Raw genomic sequence first — 19,639 nt, forward strand, 5'->3', positions numbered from 1 at the left:
CCTTCAAGTGTCCTTCAAGTATCCTTCAAGTGTCCTTCAAGTGCCCTTCAAGTGTCCTTCAAGTGCCCTTCAAGTGTCCTTCAAGTGTCCTTCAAGTGTCCTTCTAGTGTCCTTCAAGTGTCCTTCTAGTGTCCTTCTAGTGTCCTTCAAGTATCCTTCAAGTGCCTTTCAAGTGTCCTTCAAGTATCCTTCAAGTATCCTTTAAGTGTCCTTCAAGTGTCCTTCAAGTATCCTTCATCATGTTACAGGTGACAACATGGTGATGTTCAGCATGATGCTGCCAGTGTTATGACGTTTGAAATTTGAATTACATGTTCTCAGGAAAGCAAAATGTGGAATATGAAGCAAAAATCCTGCCAAAAGTTAACAGACTTCATAAGGTAAATGGCAGGAAATACAAGCCACTTATAAAATGTCAATCTTGATTAAAAAACAGAACGATATGGAAGGAAAGTGGAGATCAACTGATACAAGTGAAATTGCTGACATGATATTGGCTTCAGATAAATGACTTTAGTCTCAGTTATTGTGTGTGCATGCATGCACAGATGCAGGGGATGGAGCTGAACGTGTTTACCGTAGATGATCATCTGACGCTACGTATTTGTTAATACTCTACGTTTTGTCAGACAGTCTTCGTAGTCTGTCAGTTATTTGTCTGTCATGATCATGCTTTTCATATCACCAATTTACCTGCGCAAATCCAATTACCTTGAAATCACACACTGATTGAATTGTTGAAATACTTTAAAACCTCTTAAGTTTCCGACCCATTCATGCATGTTCCTTGTCATGTGAGTGCTATTGTCATGTATTGTCTCAGAATAATGACTTGTTGCAAACAATATTCCATATTTCTCATTACTTTACACAGCAATGCATGGGTGACATCATAAAAGCATCTTCCCGGGGCAAGGGAGTTAACTGACTATACAAGTCCAGTTTCCAACCTGGCACATGGAGTTTTAGTTTGGCTGTCTGAACATAGACCAATCAAAATTGCGTAATGAAACTGTCATACTGTTTGTAAAGAATTCAGAGGATTGCAGGATTTGTAAAGCATGTATACTGACAACTTTACGTCAACAGATAGTTTCCAAATCTTTTAATGTTTTTAATCAAGGTTCTCGCGTGGTTTGATGCATTTGGCGAAGTAAGACCCGCCGATTATCAATTAGATTATCTTCACTGGGTGACGCCATTTTACTTGAAGCAAATGCAATATTGATATGAGAGGTGAAATCTGATTGGTGAATAGGAGGGACACTGGAAGGGACATAACTCGTAATAGCTACTGGTGGCGCTACAATCAAGCCGAGAATCTCCAGCTTAGTTCGGCAAGGGTGGAAACTGTATTTTTACAGTCAGTTAACTCCCTTGCCTTGGAAAGCTCATGGTAGTCCACACAATGGTAAACAGAACAGTAATTGTGATGAAGCCAGTTTAACATAAGAGCAAGGATTCTACTCGAACCAAATACACATGTGATCACATATTACATAGGTGAGAACCAGACATCTGCCTCATCAGGGCTGTTGTATTGAAATATCTGGCCCTAAATCTGCATTCTGATATCCAACCTTGCTGCAGATCCCTTAGTCTGTCATACAGATCCGAAACAAATATATCCAATACAGCCCATGCAAGTCTATAAAAGTTGGCGAGCCTAGATTACTGCAATTTCTGAAAATGAAGAGAGTCTCAGGGCTCTTTTTTATATTTTTTTAAGATGATGTGACAACTGTTGTTTTTCCTGTAAAATATGTTTATTTCAGAGACTAGATGTTAGTCTTCAGATCCCTCTTTACACCTGTATAAAGCGTGTTAATGTTGGTGCATGGACGTGGGCTGACTGATCCACAGGTGGAGCTGGCTCTGTCAGATGCGGGTTATTGTGCAGTTATGACTTTGTCATGAGCGGAACACAGACAGGAACCATTATGTAGAGATTATCATGTACGTGGTAATCACAAAGCTGTCACACCAGTTGACATGCATAAATTGGGAGAGAAAGGTTATGTAACACGCAAGATATATTGTCATGCAGTAAACAGACACTATACAGGAGAGATATGTCATGCTGTCATACACTGGGGAAGGTATATTGTCATGCATTAACAGGTACTGTGCAAGATATATTGTCATGCAGTAAACAGACACTATACAGGAGAGATATGTCATGCAGTCATACACTGGGGAAGGTATATTGTCATGCATTAACAGGTACTGTGCAAGATATATTGTCATGCAGTAAACAGACACTATACAGGACAGATATGTCATGCAGTCATACACTGGGGAAGATATATTGTCATGTATTAACAGGTACTGTGCAAGGTATCATGCTGAAAAAAAGACAATGTATATGAGAGATATGTCATATATAGTATTCACAGATTCAGACATACAGGCCTATAACTGCAAAAAGGATAAACACCACCTCTTCTTTACTTTCAAATAATCTTTAACTTCCATGTACTTTTAATATATTTACATGTGGCATTATTCCAATGTTGATAATGTCTGAGGTACAACTGTTATCAGGTGAAGTATTGGTACAAGCAGGCCAGATGTTTCTGCAGGTGATCACAAGGACCGAGTTTCATCACATGATGTAGAGATCAGCAGAGGCAGCAACTGATAGGGTGGTCATATCACTACCGGTACTACCACGGAAGCTTTCAACATTCATAGTTTTCCCTTTTATTTTCAATATGAGAATGTCACTTTGTATACAAAAACATCTGAGTTATGTCAGATAAATAATATTGGATATAATTATTAAAATAGTTATAATATATGGAAATATGTAGTAAGGATTGCTTAACATTTTTTTTTCTGGTGAATATCCGATTATTGTTCAAACACAGAAGAATCTATCTGCATTATGATGTTTGATCTTACTAGATATGTGGCTGTAATTTGATGCTTGACCTTACCAGATATGTGGCTGTCATCTGATGTTTGATCTTACTAGATATGTGGCTGTCATCTGATGTTTGATCTTACTAGATATGTGGCTGTCATCTGATTTTTGATCTTACTAGATATGTGGCTGTCATCTGATGTTTGATCTGACTAGATATGTGGCTGTCATCTGATGTTTGATCTGACTAGATATGTGGCTGTCATCTGATGTTTGATCTTACTAGATATGTGGCTGTCATCTGATGTTTGATCTTACTAGATATGTGGCAGTCATCTGATGTTTGATCTTACTAGATATGTGGCTGTCATCTGATGTTTGATCTTACTAGATATGTGGCTGTCATCTGATGTTGGATCTTACTAGATATAGGGCAGTCATCTGATGTTGGATCTTACTAGATATGTGGCTGTCATCTGATGTTGGATCTTACTAGATATGTGGCTAGTAAGTAATCGGATGTTTGATCTTACCAGATATGCTTGTAATCTGCAGAAAATGAACTCATTTAGCTCCTTAAAGAAAACCATTCTCTGAAAGATGGGGGTGCTTTTTCAACAGACCTTAATCCAATTAACTGCCTAAGTGCTCCACAGAATTCATCCCACACTATTCCTGAAGGCATTTAGATTCTTTCTTTCTAATCCATGACAGCTGTTCGCAAGATTCAGTCAACAAAGAATGTCCAATAACTTGTTTGAAAGATTCATATAATTCCAAAGAACTGGTTGCAGGCACATATGCACACGGGAAGCATGGGCAAGTTTCTTAAAGATATAATTGAGTTTTTATTTGTCATCACTATGTCCTGGTTGATGGTAGGTAGTTGACATATTTACATTACTGGAGTGCCCAAACACTGCTCGTCCTGTCAATACTGAAGCACAGCCTTAGTGCCAGCAACACTTCTTTTACTCGTTTTTCGGATCTGTCGACTGTAACTTTTGTTAAAATGGAAAAAAAGAAATTCAGAATTTGCTCTTTCCTTCACCCTTCCGATAAGATGATAGCACATTGCTTCTAAAATGTATTTTCTAAACAAGGGCCCACTGAAGTTGACACATGTTAAACATGGGAATCAAAATAAAGATTTGTTGTTTTCCTTGAAATTGATAGGATGGATAGATGCACAACAGTATTCCATGCTTGATTTGTCAGGTTTGTATTGCTATTGAAAAAAGGCTTCCTGAAACAGCTCAATGACTTAAATTTTCCATCATTGTCACCTGGTTGGCACTGTACACATCAGCTGTGAACTCTGCATGCATCGACTGTGTGCCACAGATGCACACATTGCTGGTAAAAAAAACCCAGATAGTATTATCTATCAACTACTTTTTTGGTATAAATACTTCATGAGTACTTAACCATGCGATAAGGTTTACATTTTTTTGGGTGAAAAATCCTAATTTATAAAAAAATAATAATCGTATACTGTAACCAAGACAGAAAAACACACATGGTTCATAGGTTATTCATTTGTTATTTAATTTGGTGCACATGTTTCTGTGGTTGGTGCACATGTTTATAAGGAGTTGCTGCAAAATAAAATTCATATTTTCAGTTGTTTCAGCTAGTGTGATAATTATTTTTGGTTTGGTTTACCTTATTGGTTTGGAAAAAGTCTGGTCATTAGGATTGAGAAAATGAGGAGAAGTTTCAGGGTGTTCTTCTGTTATCAGTAGGTTGTGACAAATATGAATAAAAATATTGTCATCAAAAGTGCACCCTTATCAATCATACAAGCATACTTTGTGTATTAATAAACATTTTTATAAGCTGAGCTCAGAGTCCCCTCCGTTTCATGCCTTGCATTGGTCATTGTGGAAAAAGGTGTTTTGTTGGGTCGTTGACACAGTATATTTGTATTTCATATTGTTTTTCAATTTTGGGAGAGGGTCAATACGTAAGACTTCACAATCAGCTGTATTGAAACCGCAGTGCTTTTCCAATTATTCATTTATCTAGGATAAGCAGTTTCAGAACCAAGGTGAAGGAAAGTTTGGCCTTACGTGTCCATCTGTCTGCCTGGGTTGTCACACAGTGATGTGATCAAGTACGTTGTGTACATGTAGACCTATGTTATTCAAATCAGATCGTTTACTCGGCACTGCCTCCGTGGTCTTATGGTAGAGCGTCTGCCCAGAGTATGGAAAGTCCGGGATTAGATCCCCGGCCGCGTCATACCAAAAGACGTAAAAAGGTGGTACTTGTTGTTACCCTGTCTGGTGCTCGGCATAAAGGGAGTAAAACAAGGACTGGTCAGCTCGGAGTCAGCATACTGTGTCTGAGTGGGGTATTCATGTTAAACTGTGGCAGGGTACCTCAGTGGGCTAGCACTATAAATCGGCAGACTAGTACAAGCAGCCACACACACACAAACACGCACGCAGATAAAGTGCAATAATCTTGGACGCGATGTTAAACCCCATTTCACCTCACCTCTTTTACTCTGAAATGATACCTCTACATGAAGATCTAAGGTCATAGAAGGTTGTGTCAGATGAACTTTCCAATCAACCAATCATCGTCAAGGCTCATAAATTCTCAGTTAGAATGAGCAAATCATTCGGACCTTCCTATCTGATTCTTGTAGTTCTGAAACAAAGTCTGAACCAGGCAAACCAGTGCTGATTCCAGTGACAAGCATGGGGTATAAGCGCTCTAATCTGGCCCCAATACAATATCCACAATGGTGCAATGTAAACTGCAAATTTAAGGGACCAGTCTTTTTTTAAAGGGGAGGGTAACCAAAACTTTTGACAGTCTCTTGGGGAAGGTCACAAAATAATACACATATTTGGGGAGGGTCATGAAGATAAATGGACACATTATAATAAAATATAAAGTGCTTTTGCATTTTGCCTTTACAGGGAGGGTCATGAAAAAAATGTACAAGCCATGAGGAGGCTCATCCAAAAAAATGACAAGCATTAGGGGAGGGTAATTATTTTCAGTACATTAGTGCATCAAAAACCTCTGTCCCCCCTCCCCCCGCCCAAACCAGATCCCCCACCTCCAATAAAAGACCAGTCCCTACAGCCAATAAGGTGCAAAATATTTATATGCGAATACTTTGACTTCAGGGACATGTGTTTTTCAAGTTGTTTTTGTCTGCATTAGAAAGCATTACCTTCCATTCCATACAAATCCCCTTCAAACATAAAACTGACCTTGACAGCTACATCGTCATGTATGTAAACGTTTGAAGCATTTAAGTTGTCATGAACGGTTGAATTTGTCGTCATACTTGAAGCGACAAAAAACTTCAGTCAAATTATAAGCTTATGTAGCATTCACACACAACAGGGCCATACATTTCATAACAACTTCTTCTCATCTGAATCGATTTTATATTCACTGTGGTCCATAACTTTTGTCATTTTCCCCGAGCAGTACACTTATGGCCAGAGGCTGGTGGCATTTGGCAGATAGTAAATTTGACATTTATGTTGGTCAGAGCCACATGTTCTAACACTGAGAGTAGGCTTACGAAATGAAATGCACATGTACAAGAGGACTGGAACTTGTTTCAAGACACAGACAAGTGTATGTCATGTTATTTACATGCTATATACGCCATCACGAAATGTCAGGTTAAGTGTGTATTTCAACACCCACGGCACAGCCTCTGGTTACTACAAACATCTTCACTCACACATGTATATTCATAGATATTGACAATGATGTGTTGCAGTTTAAGGACAAGTAAGTGAGGAATCAAACAATTTAATGTCTAGTAGTTCAGTCTGCAAGATATTTTAATATTTTAACTGATTATACCTACAAAGAAACTTCAGTCAAGTCAACTTATCATTAAAGGTCCTATTCTATCATGTCATCTTAGCGAATGCCATAAGCCTGTGATGCAGTGTGAGAGTTGCAGTTTTCTTAGTGCTAAAGGCCCCTTTACACAGGGGTGCGACCTTTGTGCCACCTTTGAGCGATCACAAACTGGCCAGGACCCTCAATGGTCGCCTAAACACAGAAAATCGTGTTTCTATGTAACTGCTCCAGCAGTTGTTCAGCGTCTGCAACCACAATGAAACACTGAAGGTACATGCCCACTTTTTATAGGCAGGCTGAGGAGGCACTACAGGTAGCTCAAAGGAGGCAGAAGCTTTGTCATGGTGTCTCAAGGCTTGCCGTGGTCGCCGAATGGAGGCGCTGCGGTCGCCACAGTCATTGTCCAATGCACAAGGGAGGTGGAAGCATCGCCGAGATTGACGGGAAAATATAACATTCTGCAACAACGGCAATGCTTGTACCTCCCTTTTGCCTCCTTTGGGCCACCTTTGAGCAACCAGCCTCCTCGACGACCTTTGTGCGACTGTTTTGAACATGTTCAAAAAATTCACGGCAATCATGGCGTCCATGGCGATGTCTGACCCTTCTGTGTACCACCTTGGAACGACCTAGGCAACCATTCTGCCTCCTTTCAGCCTCCAACGACGACCTGGCAAATGTTATGGTGGCACACGGGAGGCACAAAGGTCGCCATCCTGCGTCAAGGCCCTATGAGATAGCTTTGTTGATCAAGGCTCTGATGATGAAGAATGTCATCTCCTTGTGAAATAATGAACAATGTATTCTTATCTAATGAGCTTCCATATTGCTTCACTGGCCAGAAAGCACAAATGGCCCTCTACGAGTCTCTGTGCAGAGTTGCATTCCTTAATCGGCCAGAAACCATTGATCGTGGGTTTCTAGGTTTGTCGGAACCACACCTGTGCTTTTCAGTTTCACCAAAGTGGTATACGTCTCATAGGTGCATTACTTCAGGTCGTCCTCCCACATTAGGCAGTCACGCCACGTTATATCTGAAACACTCTTCCGAAACATGTTAAACCGAACTCACCAACTGATTCACCCACCTAAATGACCATAGCAATCAGTATATGAGAATATTGGAATCAAAAGAAATATAAAGACATAATATTTTCTTCCTCCAAATGCAAACTTACAACGTACATGGAAAGGAATGTGTAGAAAATGTAAAGCTGCAAAAAAGTAGGTTACAATAATTCAACCAACACTCCACATATGGCAATATATCGTATAATTTGTTTAAATTTATTTCTATGACACCTGCCAATCAATGTTTTCTCACTGAAATGCATGAACAAAGAAATAAAAGAAAATCTATTTTGAACAATGATAATCCTATAATCAACTTGCTGAACTGAAAACATTGTGCACATAGTTTGTGAATATTTGCTGCTAGCGGCAACTGTAAGGCATGTTTTTAAGGAACCAAATATCCTCAAAATCGTCAAAAATTCTGAAAAGCGAGATCAAGTTTAACAGGAATGTGCACATCATATTAGTCTGTCATACTTCCTGATGATTTAAAAACATTGTTCCACATGTTTGCAACAAAGCAGCTTGGTATTGTTCCTCCGAGTCTGTGGCCATGATGCAACACATGGCTGAACATACTTCACTCTTCCAGTCCATGTGTGCCAATATCTCTGATCCAGGATTGTTTACACCATGAGGATATCCGGCAGGGGGATATTGAGATTCAGCAGTTATCCGTTAACACAAACAAGCTTCAGAAGGCATTCCAGTAGCTTTATGATGAGTTATCCTTTATCCGGTGGAATGTCTGCCATTGCATCACTTTCGTGTTATAAATAGTGTCCTGGGTCCCGAGTGAGTGAGTGAGTGAGTGTGATGCTATATGATGGTGGTCTGTAAATAATCAAGTCTGGACCAGACAATCCACTTATTGACATCATGAGCATCGATCCACACAAATTGTCGCGTTTCACTGCAAGCATAGGTTACTGAAGACGTGAGTGAGTGAGTGAGTGAGTGAGTGGAGTTCAATGACAACTTGAACACACACACACACACACACACACACACACACACACACACACACACACACACACACATATATATATATATATATATATATATATATATATATATATATATATGTGTGTGTGTGTGTGATATATACCCATTCTACTCTCCTTTACATGGTAATTAAGACTTTAAATCCAAATTTTGAACAAAATCATTTTCCCAAATTGGCCTGCCAAGAGAACATTGTTTGCAATGCTAGATGAATCCCTGGTATCATTACTTGTCCTTTGTGTTCCTAAACAGTCTTCTTTCCAAGCCATTTTGTCAACAAAGTCTCGTAGTCTTTACCAGAAATTTTATTTTTTCAGTGCGTTAGTGAGTTACGACAGTGTGCAAGCATCGTCACACTTATGGTGATTTGACCACATTCACAGGACGAAGAGGGACCTAAACACCCGACGTCAATTAAAGCATCTGGAAACGGGCGTTTGCGTTTCCTGAAACATCAGACACAACCCGGTATTGAAGAAGAAGACCCACATCATGCATAAGCTTCCAGCAGAGGTTGAAACAAAGGTCAGCTCATTTCACCAGTTTGTGCTGCCTGAATGAAAGAAGCAAGACTGGGAACATGAAACCCTCTCAACTTTTCACATACCAGGGACTAGGACAGTCGACACCAAGGGGACTTCCACAACGTGGGTTGGCACATGTGGAGTGGAGAAACGACATTTCACTGTAGTGCTGACATGTATGGCAGATGGAACTAGCCGGACACCTATATAATTATCTTCAAATGGAAGACCATGTGACAGGAGACGTTCGTCAGTGAAGTAAAGAAAGAATGGATGGATGAGTCACTTGTGCACAAGTGGATTGCCATGTGATGGATGAAGAGACCTGGAGGTGCAAGAGGTTGTAGGTCCATGCTAGAGTTTGACATGTTACAGGCACATTTGTGCGAAGCTGTAAAGAAGTTGGCAGACAGCAAAATACAGCAGGCAGTGATCCTGGTGGCTGCACATCCCTGCTGCAGCCATTAGACGTCTGTCTAAAAGAACCGTTCAAGGCCACCGGAGTGAATGGAACAATACACAAAAGACAAAAACCAAAGAAAGTCTCCCTACCGTATGTTGCCAGATGGGTGAAGGCAGCATGGGAAGGCATGCTAGAGGACGTGGTGCAGCGTAGCTGGAAGTGCGGCATTGCATCTCAAGGTGAAGGTTCCGAGGATGCATGTGCTGTCGCTGACATTCCAGATGCTACGAAGATGAACTCAACATCTATGTTGATGACAGCACGGATTAGGCAGCATGGGGAATTCTGTTTGCCAAAGTTGGTGAGTGAGTGAGTTGGATTTAACGCCGCTTTTAACATTATTCCAGTTATGTCACGGCGGAAAGCCCCAAGTGACGCAGGTCTCAGACGTTTACCACTTCGGTGAAACCCACGAGCACGGGTTTGGTGCTGACAAACCTAGAAACATAATCGGGGCGAACCGGGATTCGAACCCACAATCATAGGTTTCTGGCGTGCCCAAGGGACGCAACTCTGCATAGCGAATAGACGACTGGGCCACCCGTGCCCCCTGTTTGCCAAAGACTCCAACTTGGAGTTTAATTGATTCATAGAGGCTGATATATCATTTGGGTCTGACATATGTAAAGCTGTGTGATATTTATCAACCTAATTTGATAAGTGTGTAAATGCATGAATAAATGGCTTGTAACTTACCTAATTATTCTGAAATGAACTTTATTTTACAGGCACCAATTTGGTGTCTTACCGTGTCAGTACACAGTGTGCTGGCATTATACAAGACAAGGCATCATGGAAAAGACATCGAAAGACAAAAGATTTTTCATAAGCATCGATTTTGAAGGTTTTTACAGGGAGGTCGCAATATATAAACGGTCGTGCTATAGACGGTGATATATCGTAATTAATTTTTTGTTCCACCCAAAACTGTCATGAAAATAACACCCTGTCATGAAAATGTCTATAAAGATTTGTTGGAAAAATTGCTCAGACATTTGAAGTTACATACTTGTAGAAAACTATTAAAAAACTGGAATATTAAAAAAAGGAATGAAGTTAGTGATGGTGAGGCTTAGAAGTAAACCTGTTCTCAACTTTTCACAAACTCTAAATAATTTTTAATTTAATTTAATTAATATTACATGATGAGAAGACAAACGAAATCTGAACACATTTTACGACTATCAGCATGATCAGTGTTTAAATATGGCATGCATATTAAAAGGCCGTAAGAAGCCCCTTTGAAGCCTCTTCAAGTCATTATAACCATGCAGTCTGCAAGAAATGTCCTAGGACAGAAAATGGTCAATTTGTAAATGCCCATATATTTTCTGCGATGTTGTTTCCAAACACATTTATGCCTCATTTAGACATCAAAGACTACCAGATAAGCTATCCTCAATCTGGGCCACGTTTATACCTTAAATAATTAACATTTTCTTGATTTAAATCACACTCCATTCTAGGGTGCTTGAGTTCTCATCATAATGCAAATGTACTGTTATTGGAATCTGGCTCCAACTCAGTCAAACCATTACAAGGGAAAAACATGTCTCTCCTAGCCTAACAAAGACATTTTTGACTTTATCTGCTATTTATGGTTTGAGCTGATATCCAATGGATGTATTGCATGCACATCACTAGCACGTAAATAGCGTGTAAATAACATGTTCGTCACCCACAGTGGGCAAATGGCCTGCTTGTGGAGATTAGAGCTAGTGTAAGGAGAGAAGGTATTAACTTTTGGTCAAAGTGTCATAAACAATTATGGCAGGTCGCATGTAAAAGAACTTTATGGTAACTAATAATTTGATTCATAATTTTGCAGATATGAAAATTGCATGCTGTGTTTCATAAATACTTCATATTTCTTTATCTCAAGAAATTAAATTCGTACCTGCTGCTGTGACTGGGAGCATTATATCATTATAGTGAATAGATGTGTCAAATGTGGTAATGTTTTATCAAACATTTGCTCAAATAGAACTCAAGTGACATGTTTATTGGAATTGTATGAAGAATAAGAAATCTTAAGAAATAAGACTGACAGACAAGTGTATAATCTGATCGTACTTCTTATGTATCATAATTTAGAAAGTCAAAACTTAAATATCCTCTCTTTGAAGTTTTAGAGTATATTGGTGTTCTCTTTACTTAAGGTAGACCCATTGGTTTTCAGAAAGTTTTGTTTCAGAATATAAAATTCAAACAAATTCAAAGTTTCAAATTATGATTTGCCTAGCAATGAATGTGGTCTTGTGATGACTTGGTGACCAGTCTGGTTGTCATTAGTGCCCTATAGAGACATCCATCAAATGTAAAGCCAAATGAGTGAGAGTGAATATTTATAGTCACATCGGCAATATTTCAGCCATATCGTGACTAAATCAAATTATACAGTAGTAATACATACAGTTTGATTATAGAATCTGTCGACGAAGGACAGTAAAGCAACTACATTGTCACTGATCTATATTTGAAAACTAGAATGGAACCATAAAAAGATATCACGTTAAATAACAACAGAGTATAAAAACAGGATCGCCAGCAACCAAAGTTAGGCAACCATACTAGGGACCGTGGAGACTGACGGCGCTTCTGCTACCTGCTTGGTTCCCTAGCAGGATTTACACCATCCCTTTAGCTGCTGGTGATTATTATCAAGTTTAGCCAAAATTAAAACAAACAATTATAGTTAAGGGAAAGAAGTGTGTGGCAGTTTCACTCAGTATACACGGAAGACCAAGACACATTGTGTTTAGCATGTAACAGTTTCACTCAGTATACACGGAACACCAAGACACATTGTGTTTAGCATGTGACATTTTCAGTCAGTACACACGGAACACCAAGACACACTGCGTTTAGCATGTGACAGTTTCATTCAGTACACACGGAAGACCAAGACACATTGTGTTTAGCATTTCACAGATTCACTCAGTACACACGGAACACCAAGACTCACTGTGTTTAGCATGTGACAGTTTCATTCAGTACACACGGAACACCAAGACACACTGTGTTTAGCATTTCACAGATTCACTCAGTACACACGGAACACCAAGACACATTGTGTTTAGCATGTGACAGTTTAACTCAGTACACACGGAACACCAAGACACACTGTGTTTAGCATGTGACAGTTTCACTCAGTACACACGGAACACCAAGACACACAGTGTTTAGCATGTGACAGTTTCATTCAGTACACACGGAACACAAAGACACACTGTGTTTAGCATGTGACAGTTTCAGTCAGTACACACGGAACTCAAAGACACATTGTGTTTAGCATGTGACAGTTTCAGTCAGTACACACGGAAGACCAAGACACACTGTGTTTAGCATTTCACAGATTCACTCAGTACACACGGAACACCAAGACACATTGTGTTTAGCATGTGACAGTTTAACTCAGTACACACGGAACACCAAGACACACTGTGTTTAGCATGTGACAGTTTCACTCAGTACACACGGAACACCAAGACACACAGTGTTTAGCATGTGACAGTTTCATTCAGTACACACGGAACACCAAGACACACTGTGTTTAGCATGTGACAGTTTCAGTCAGTACACACGGAACTCAAAGACACATTGTGTTTAGCATGTGACAGTTTCAGTCAGTACACACGGAAGACCAAGACACACTGTGTTTAGCATGTGACAGATTCATTCAGTACACACGGAACACCAAGACACACAGTGTTTAGCATGTGACAGTTTCATTCAGTACACACGGAACACCAAGAACACTGTGTTTAGCATGTGACAGTCTCATTCAGTACACACGGAAGACCAAGACACATTGTGTTTAGCATGTGACAGTTTAACTCAGTACACACGGAACACCAAGACACATTGTGTTTAGCATGTGACAGTTTAACTCAGTACACACGGAACACCAAGACACACTGTGTTTAGCATGTGACAGTTTCACACAGTACACACGGAACACCAAGACACACTGTGTTTAGCATGTGACAGTTTAACTCAGTACACACGGAACACCAAGACACACTGTGTTTAGCATGTGACAGTTTCATTCAGTACACACGGAACACCAAGACACATTGTGTTTAGCATGTGACAGTTTAACTCAGTACACACGGAACACCAAGACACACTGTGTTTAGCATGTGACAGTTTCACTCAGTACACACGGAACACCAAGACACACAGTGTTTAGCATGTGACAGTTTCATTCAGTACACACGGAACACCAAGACACACAGTGTTTAGCATGTGACAGTTTCATTCAGTACACACGGAAGACCAAGACACACTGTGTTTAGCATGTGACAGTTTCATTCAGTACACACGGAATACCAAGACACATTGTGTTTAGCATGTGGCAGATTCACTCAGTACACACGGAACACCAAGACGCACTGTGTTTAGCATGTGACAGTTTTAGTCAGTACACACGGAAGACCAAGACACACTGTGTTTAGCATGTGACAGTTTCAGTCAGTACACACGGAACACCAAGACACACTGTGTTTAGCATGTGACAGTTTCAGTCAGTACACACGGAAGACCAAGACGCACTGTGTTTAGCATGTGACAGTTTCAGTCAGTACACACGGAAGACCAAGACACACTGTGTTTAGCATGTGACAGTTTCAGTCAGTACACACGGAACACCAAGACGCACTGTGTTTAGCATGTGACAGTTTCAGTCAGTACACACGGAACTCCAAGACACACTGTGTTTAGCATGTGACAGTTTCAGTCAGTACACACGGAAGACGAAGACACACTGTGTTTAGCATGGAGACTTGTAGAAACTGAGGGAGCTATATATAACATAGATGGAGCCTTGTTGTATCAACGAGTGTAGCTCTGTATAACATAGATGGAGCCGTCTATCAACGAGTGGAGCTCTATATAACATAGATGGAGCCTTGTATCAACGAGTGGAGCTCTGCATAACATAGATGGAGCCTTGTATCAACGAGTGGAGCTCTATATAACATAAATTGAGCCTTGTATCAACAAGTGGAGCTCTATAAAACATAGATGTAGCCTTGTATCAACGAGTGGAACTCTGTATAACATAGATCGAGCCTTGTATCAACGAGTGGAGCTCTATATAACATAGATGGAGCCTTGTATCAACGAGTGGAGCTCTATATAACATAGATTGAGCCTTGTATCAACGAGTGGAGCTCTATAAAACATAGATATAGCCTTGTATCAACGAGTGGAACTCTGTTTAACATAGATCGAGCCTTGTATCATCGAGTGGAGCTCTATATAACATAGATGGAGCCGTCTATCAACGAGTGGATCTCTGTATAACATAGATCGAGCCTTGTATCAACGAGTGGAGCTCTATATAACAGAGGTGGCGCCTTGTATCAACGAGTGGAGCCCTGTATGACATAGATGGAGCCTTGTATCAACGAGGAGAGCTCTGTATAACATAGATGGAGCCTTGTATCAACGAGTGGAGCTCTGTATAACATAGATGGAGCCTTGTATACAGTGGTGGAGCTCTGTATAACATAGATGGAGTCTTGTATCAACGAGTGGAGCTCTATATAACATGGAGCCTTGTATACAGTGGTGGAGCTCTGTATAACATAGATGGAGTCTTGTATCAACGAGTGGAGCTCTGTATAACATAGATGGAGCCTTGTATACAGTGGTGGAGCTCTGTATAACATAGATGGAGTCTTGTATCAACGAGTGGAGCTCTGTATAACATAGATGGAGCCTTGTATAAAGTGGTGGAGCTCTGTATAACATAGATGGAGTCTTGTATCAACGAGTGGAGCTCTATATAACATGGAGCCTTGTATCAACGAGTGGAGCTCTGTATAACATAGATTGTGCCTTGTATAAAGTGGTGGAGCTCTGTATAACATAGATGGAGCCTTGTATCAACGAGTGGAGCTCTGTGTAACATAGATGGAGCCTTGTATGAACGGGTGGAGCTCTATAGAACATAGATGGAGCCTTGCAGCAACGAGTGGAGCTCTGTATAACATAGCTGGAGCCTTGTATCAACGAGTGGAGCTCTATATAACACAGATTGAGCCTTGTATCAACGAGTGGAGCTCTGTATATAATAGATGGAACCTTGTATCAACGAGTGGAGCTCTATATAACATAGATGGAGCCTTGTATAAAATGGTGGAGCTCTGTATAACATATATGGAGCCTTGTATCATCGAGTGGAGCTCTGTATAACATAGATGGAGCCTTGTATAAAGTGGGGAAGCTCTGTATAACATAGATGGAGCCTTGTATAAATTGGTGGAGCTCTGTAAAACATAGATGGAGCCTTGTATAAAGTGGTGGAGCTCTGTATAACCTATATGGAGCCTTGTATCAACGAGTGGAGCTCTGTATAACATAGATAGAGCCTTGTATAAAGTGTTGGAGCTCTGTATATCATAGATTGAGCCTTGTATAAAGTGGTGGAGACTTGTATAAACGTAAGTACACCAAGTCCTGTTCACATTTATACTTCACAAACTGAGCAGCGACAGGTGATGCGAGATGATCCAGAAGTTCCCACGGTGATGAAGACTTTTACTGACAGTTATAACAGACCCAGAACAGAAAATGGAGTCATATCCTCCAAATAATGAAGTTCTGTACAAACTGATTCAGGTCTGCATAAACCAGTGTTCCCCCCACACATGTACGGAGCTTGGTGTTTAATCCAAGAAAAGTCGATGAACGCCATAACATTTAAAACACAAAGGAAAGTATATGATCCAACCGAGACTCTGCTTATCACAGCGCCAAATAAACATGCATGTAAGCAGGAAGAGTTTTAATGAAGCATAACAAAAGCTTAGCCTGGTACACAAGTTTGATCTTTTTCTGAAGGCATAAAATGGAAGTTGGTCATTTATGGAGCTAAGGCTAACCATACATCTGCTTGTCTGACATTTATCATTCTCAAGAGTATACCCTAGTCCCCAGGAAACAGGCTTCATTACTCGATTACGACCATGTCCCCTATCGATTGCATGTCAACGGATGGAGGCCTCGTTTCAGTTCGAGTTTTATGCATTGCCTCCAGGCTAGAATTTTCTTCCTATCAAAGTTCCACTTGTTGCGTCTTTTATAGAAAGGCATACATTTGCCATCCACAGTTTCTATTCATGTATTGTTCAATGAAGATGAGCCTCGAGGAAGCCGTACATGTTGCGTTTAAGTGGATATTTTTGTCGCGGCTAAATCAGATCTTCTTGTGGAGCTTCATAAGAACATCGTGAAAATATCTTTACGTGAATGTTGTGTAAAGGTTATATGCATAAAGTATATGGTTTCAAACAACAGAAAATGATTAAGTTTGAGTTTTTCAGAATAAGTATACAAATTTGCTTGACGAAGAGGACCTAATGAGCTTACTTTCTGGTGCAATATGAAAGCTGATATTGTAATCCTAATGTTTCAGAGAGAGGCTGAGTTTGTTTGTTTGTTTGTTTGTTTGTTTGTTTGTTTGTTTGTTGTGGGCACAAGAGCCATATTAAGCTATATGTTCGAGGCTTGTTAATAATTGAGTCTGGACCTGCCAAACCAGTGATTGATATTATGAGCAACGTCTCTCACTATTTGAACAAATCCCGTAGTAGCCTCTAACGACAAGCATAGTCGCCTTTTACGGCAAGCATGGGTTGCTGAAGACCTATTCTACCCCAGATCTTCACGGGTCAGTTTATGCAAGAATTACACAACCTACCGCATATAGTTTGCTACAGACAAATGACTGTGAGTATGTCTTTTTGCAGCTTTCAGCAATATTCCTGTAATATCACGGCGGGAAGGCAGTAATGGGCTTCACATATTGTGGGGAATCGAACCCGTGTCTGTGGCGTGACGAGCGAACACTTGAACCACTCGGCTGGGTAGCATATGACATTTTAAATGACAATCAATGTCGTATAAACTATATAATAAATATATATTTGAAGCCTGGTTTGCTCTGATTATGTTTCTATGTTTGTCAGCACCATATCAATGCTCGTAGGTGTCACCAAAGTGGTAAACGTCTTGGAATTGCACCACTTCAGGCTTCGTTAAGCTGGCACACCAGGATATAACTAGAATACTGTTTAAAGACTCGTTAAACCAAACTCCCTTACATACCCGCTTGTTTAGCCACGTTGTGTACAGATAACAGTTTCAGGAAATACAAAATGACTGTGATCTCCCTTTGAAATCAAAGCATAACATATACCACTCAAAAAGGAGTTAAGGAACAACCGATTTAACCATAGTTAATCTGACATGGTTGTGGCTATAACAACACACATCCTTCCAATTGTGGGTGTTGTTTAACTTGTTTTGAGTAGTATATGTGGCATAGGCATAAGACAGTAGATCAGCCACTGACTTGCATGAGGATAATGCAGCTTGGCAGTATGAACTTCAACATGGATCAGAAAGAGATTCCACTTACTGATAGAGACTGAGCAGAATGACTGATCAACCTTCATATTCAAGTGACGAAACCCAGCATTATCTCTGGCTTTGTGACCTATGTTTTGCAACGTGGGTTGAATAAGAGATGATCTTGGGTGTGCAATGTCATCAACTTTTGTGGATGTTTCGCTCATTTTCGATCAATATGTAAAATTGCTTTGGTAGGATTTGGGTTGCAGTTGCAGGATTAAGCATGAGTTTAGATCAAAATTAACCAACTGCAACCAGTGGTTACCTCCCCTTGACACAAGCCAAGCTCTCTTTCGTATATTTTGGTGGCACACGGAATTAATTTGGTAAAATGTTGAACTTTGTTTTTAAAAGTTATCAGTTGTATTCAATAACAAATTAGGCATGCATATTGCACCATTCCAAATCTGCATTCTGATTGGTCCACACAGGGTATTATAAACATAGACATTACATCTAATCGTGACCTATAAGTTGTTGAACATCCTCATCATCAAAATGAAAATAATCTGTTGGAAAGCAATGCTTTTTCAAACTGCCCAGTATGTAGTTTCAAATATCAAATGTCAAACAAACATTACAATTTACCTACTTATTATTTTCTTGATTTGAATAAAGATGTTTTTGTTGAAATTTCTTCAAATAGGTATCTGAGTGTGTTGCCAAGTGTTAATTAACTTTGCCTTGTTCAACTTGTAATCTGTTGTCTGGCACCTTCACCAACCATACACACTTGTGTGTTTGTGTGGAAGCTGTAAGTTTGCATTCGTTAGAATAAAAAAAAACACAGCGCTTTCAGATTATATTTTTCGCCATTTTTATTTTTTTTATGGTCAGCAAATTTCGTAGATCAATTTGAAGAGCTAGCTTCGTCAGATCTTGACATCTGGCACTAATCTCATTTTTGGCACTTCACAAAGTCCGTGGACCGCCTCAGTGGTCTCGTGGTAGAGCGTCCGCCTGGAGAGCGGAAGGACGGGGTATGATCCAACAGACGTTAAAAGATGGTACTTGTTGTTACACTGCCTGGCGCTCGGCATTAAGGGGCTAAAACAAGGACTGGTCGTCTAGGAGTGGGTATAGTCTGTCTGAGTAGGATATTCATGTTAAACTGTGTCTGAGTTGGGCACACACACACACACACACACACACACACACACACACACACACACACACACACACACACACACACACACACACACACACACACACACACACACGCACGCACCACACACATCACACGCACACGCACGCACCACACACATCACACACACACCATTTCACCTCAGCTCATAAAGTCTCTACACCCTAAACAAGCCTGCACAATGTACGAATAATATGTTTGAATCATTGGTCCCTAGTACACCCAATTTAGACAACTGATTACAAACAAACAATTTAGAAGACTATTCCCTTTGTGTTCTGTCTAGAAGTCATTTT

At 40.1% G+C, this 19,639-nt stretch overlaps 1 protein-coding gene across 3 annotated transcripts in view; it reads left to right on the forward strand.

Moving 5' to 3' along the window:
• LOC124110710 (zinc finger CCCH domain-containing protein 10-like) overlaps positions 1–19,639 on the forward strand; it is a 332,500-nt gene that overhangs the window by 282,235 nt on the left and 30,626 nt on the right. For 2 of the 3 annotated variants that reach the window (XR_006857310.2, XM_046470050.2), the window contains one exon: positions 9,109–10,200. The exons of the other annotated variant lie outside the window; for it this stretch is intronic. The gene's annotated coding sequence lies outside the window, so the exon portion shown is untranslated. Of the gene's footprint in view, positions 1–9,108; positions 10,201–19,639 lie in introns of those variants that run through there. 3 annotated transcript variants of the gene reach the window in all.

Source organism: Haliotis rufescens, unplaced genomic scaffold (assembly GCF_023055435.1).
Source record: "Haliotis rufescens isolate VD_foot unplaced genomic scaffold, xgHalRufe1.0.p SCAF_10, whole genome shotgun sequence".
Lineage (NCBI taxonomy): Eukaryota > Metazoa > Mollusca > Gastropoda > Lepetellida > Haliotidae > Haliotis > Haliotis rufescens.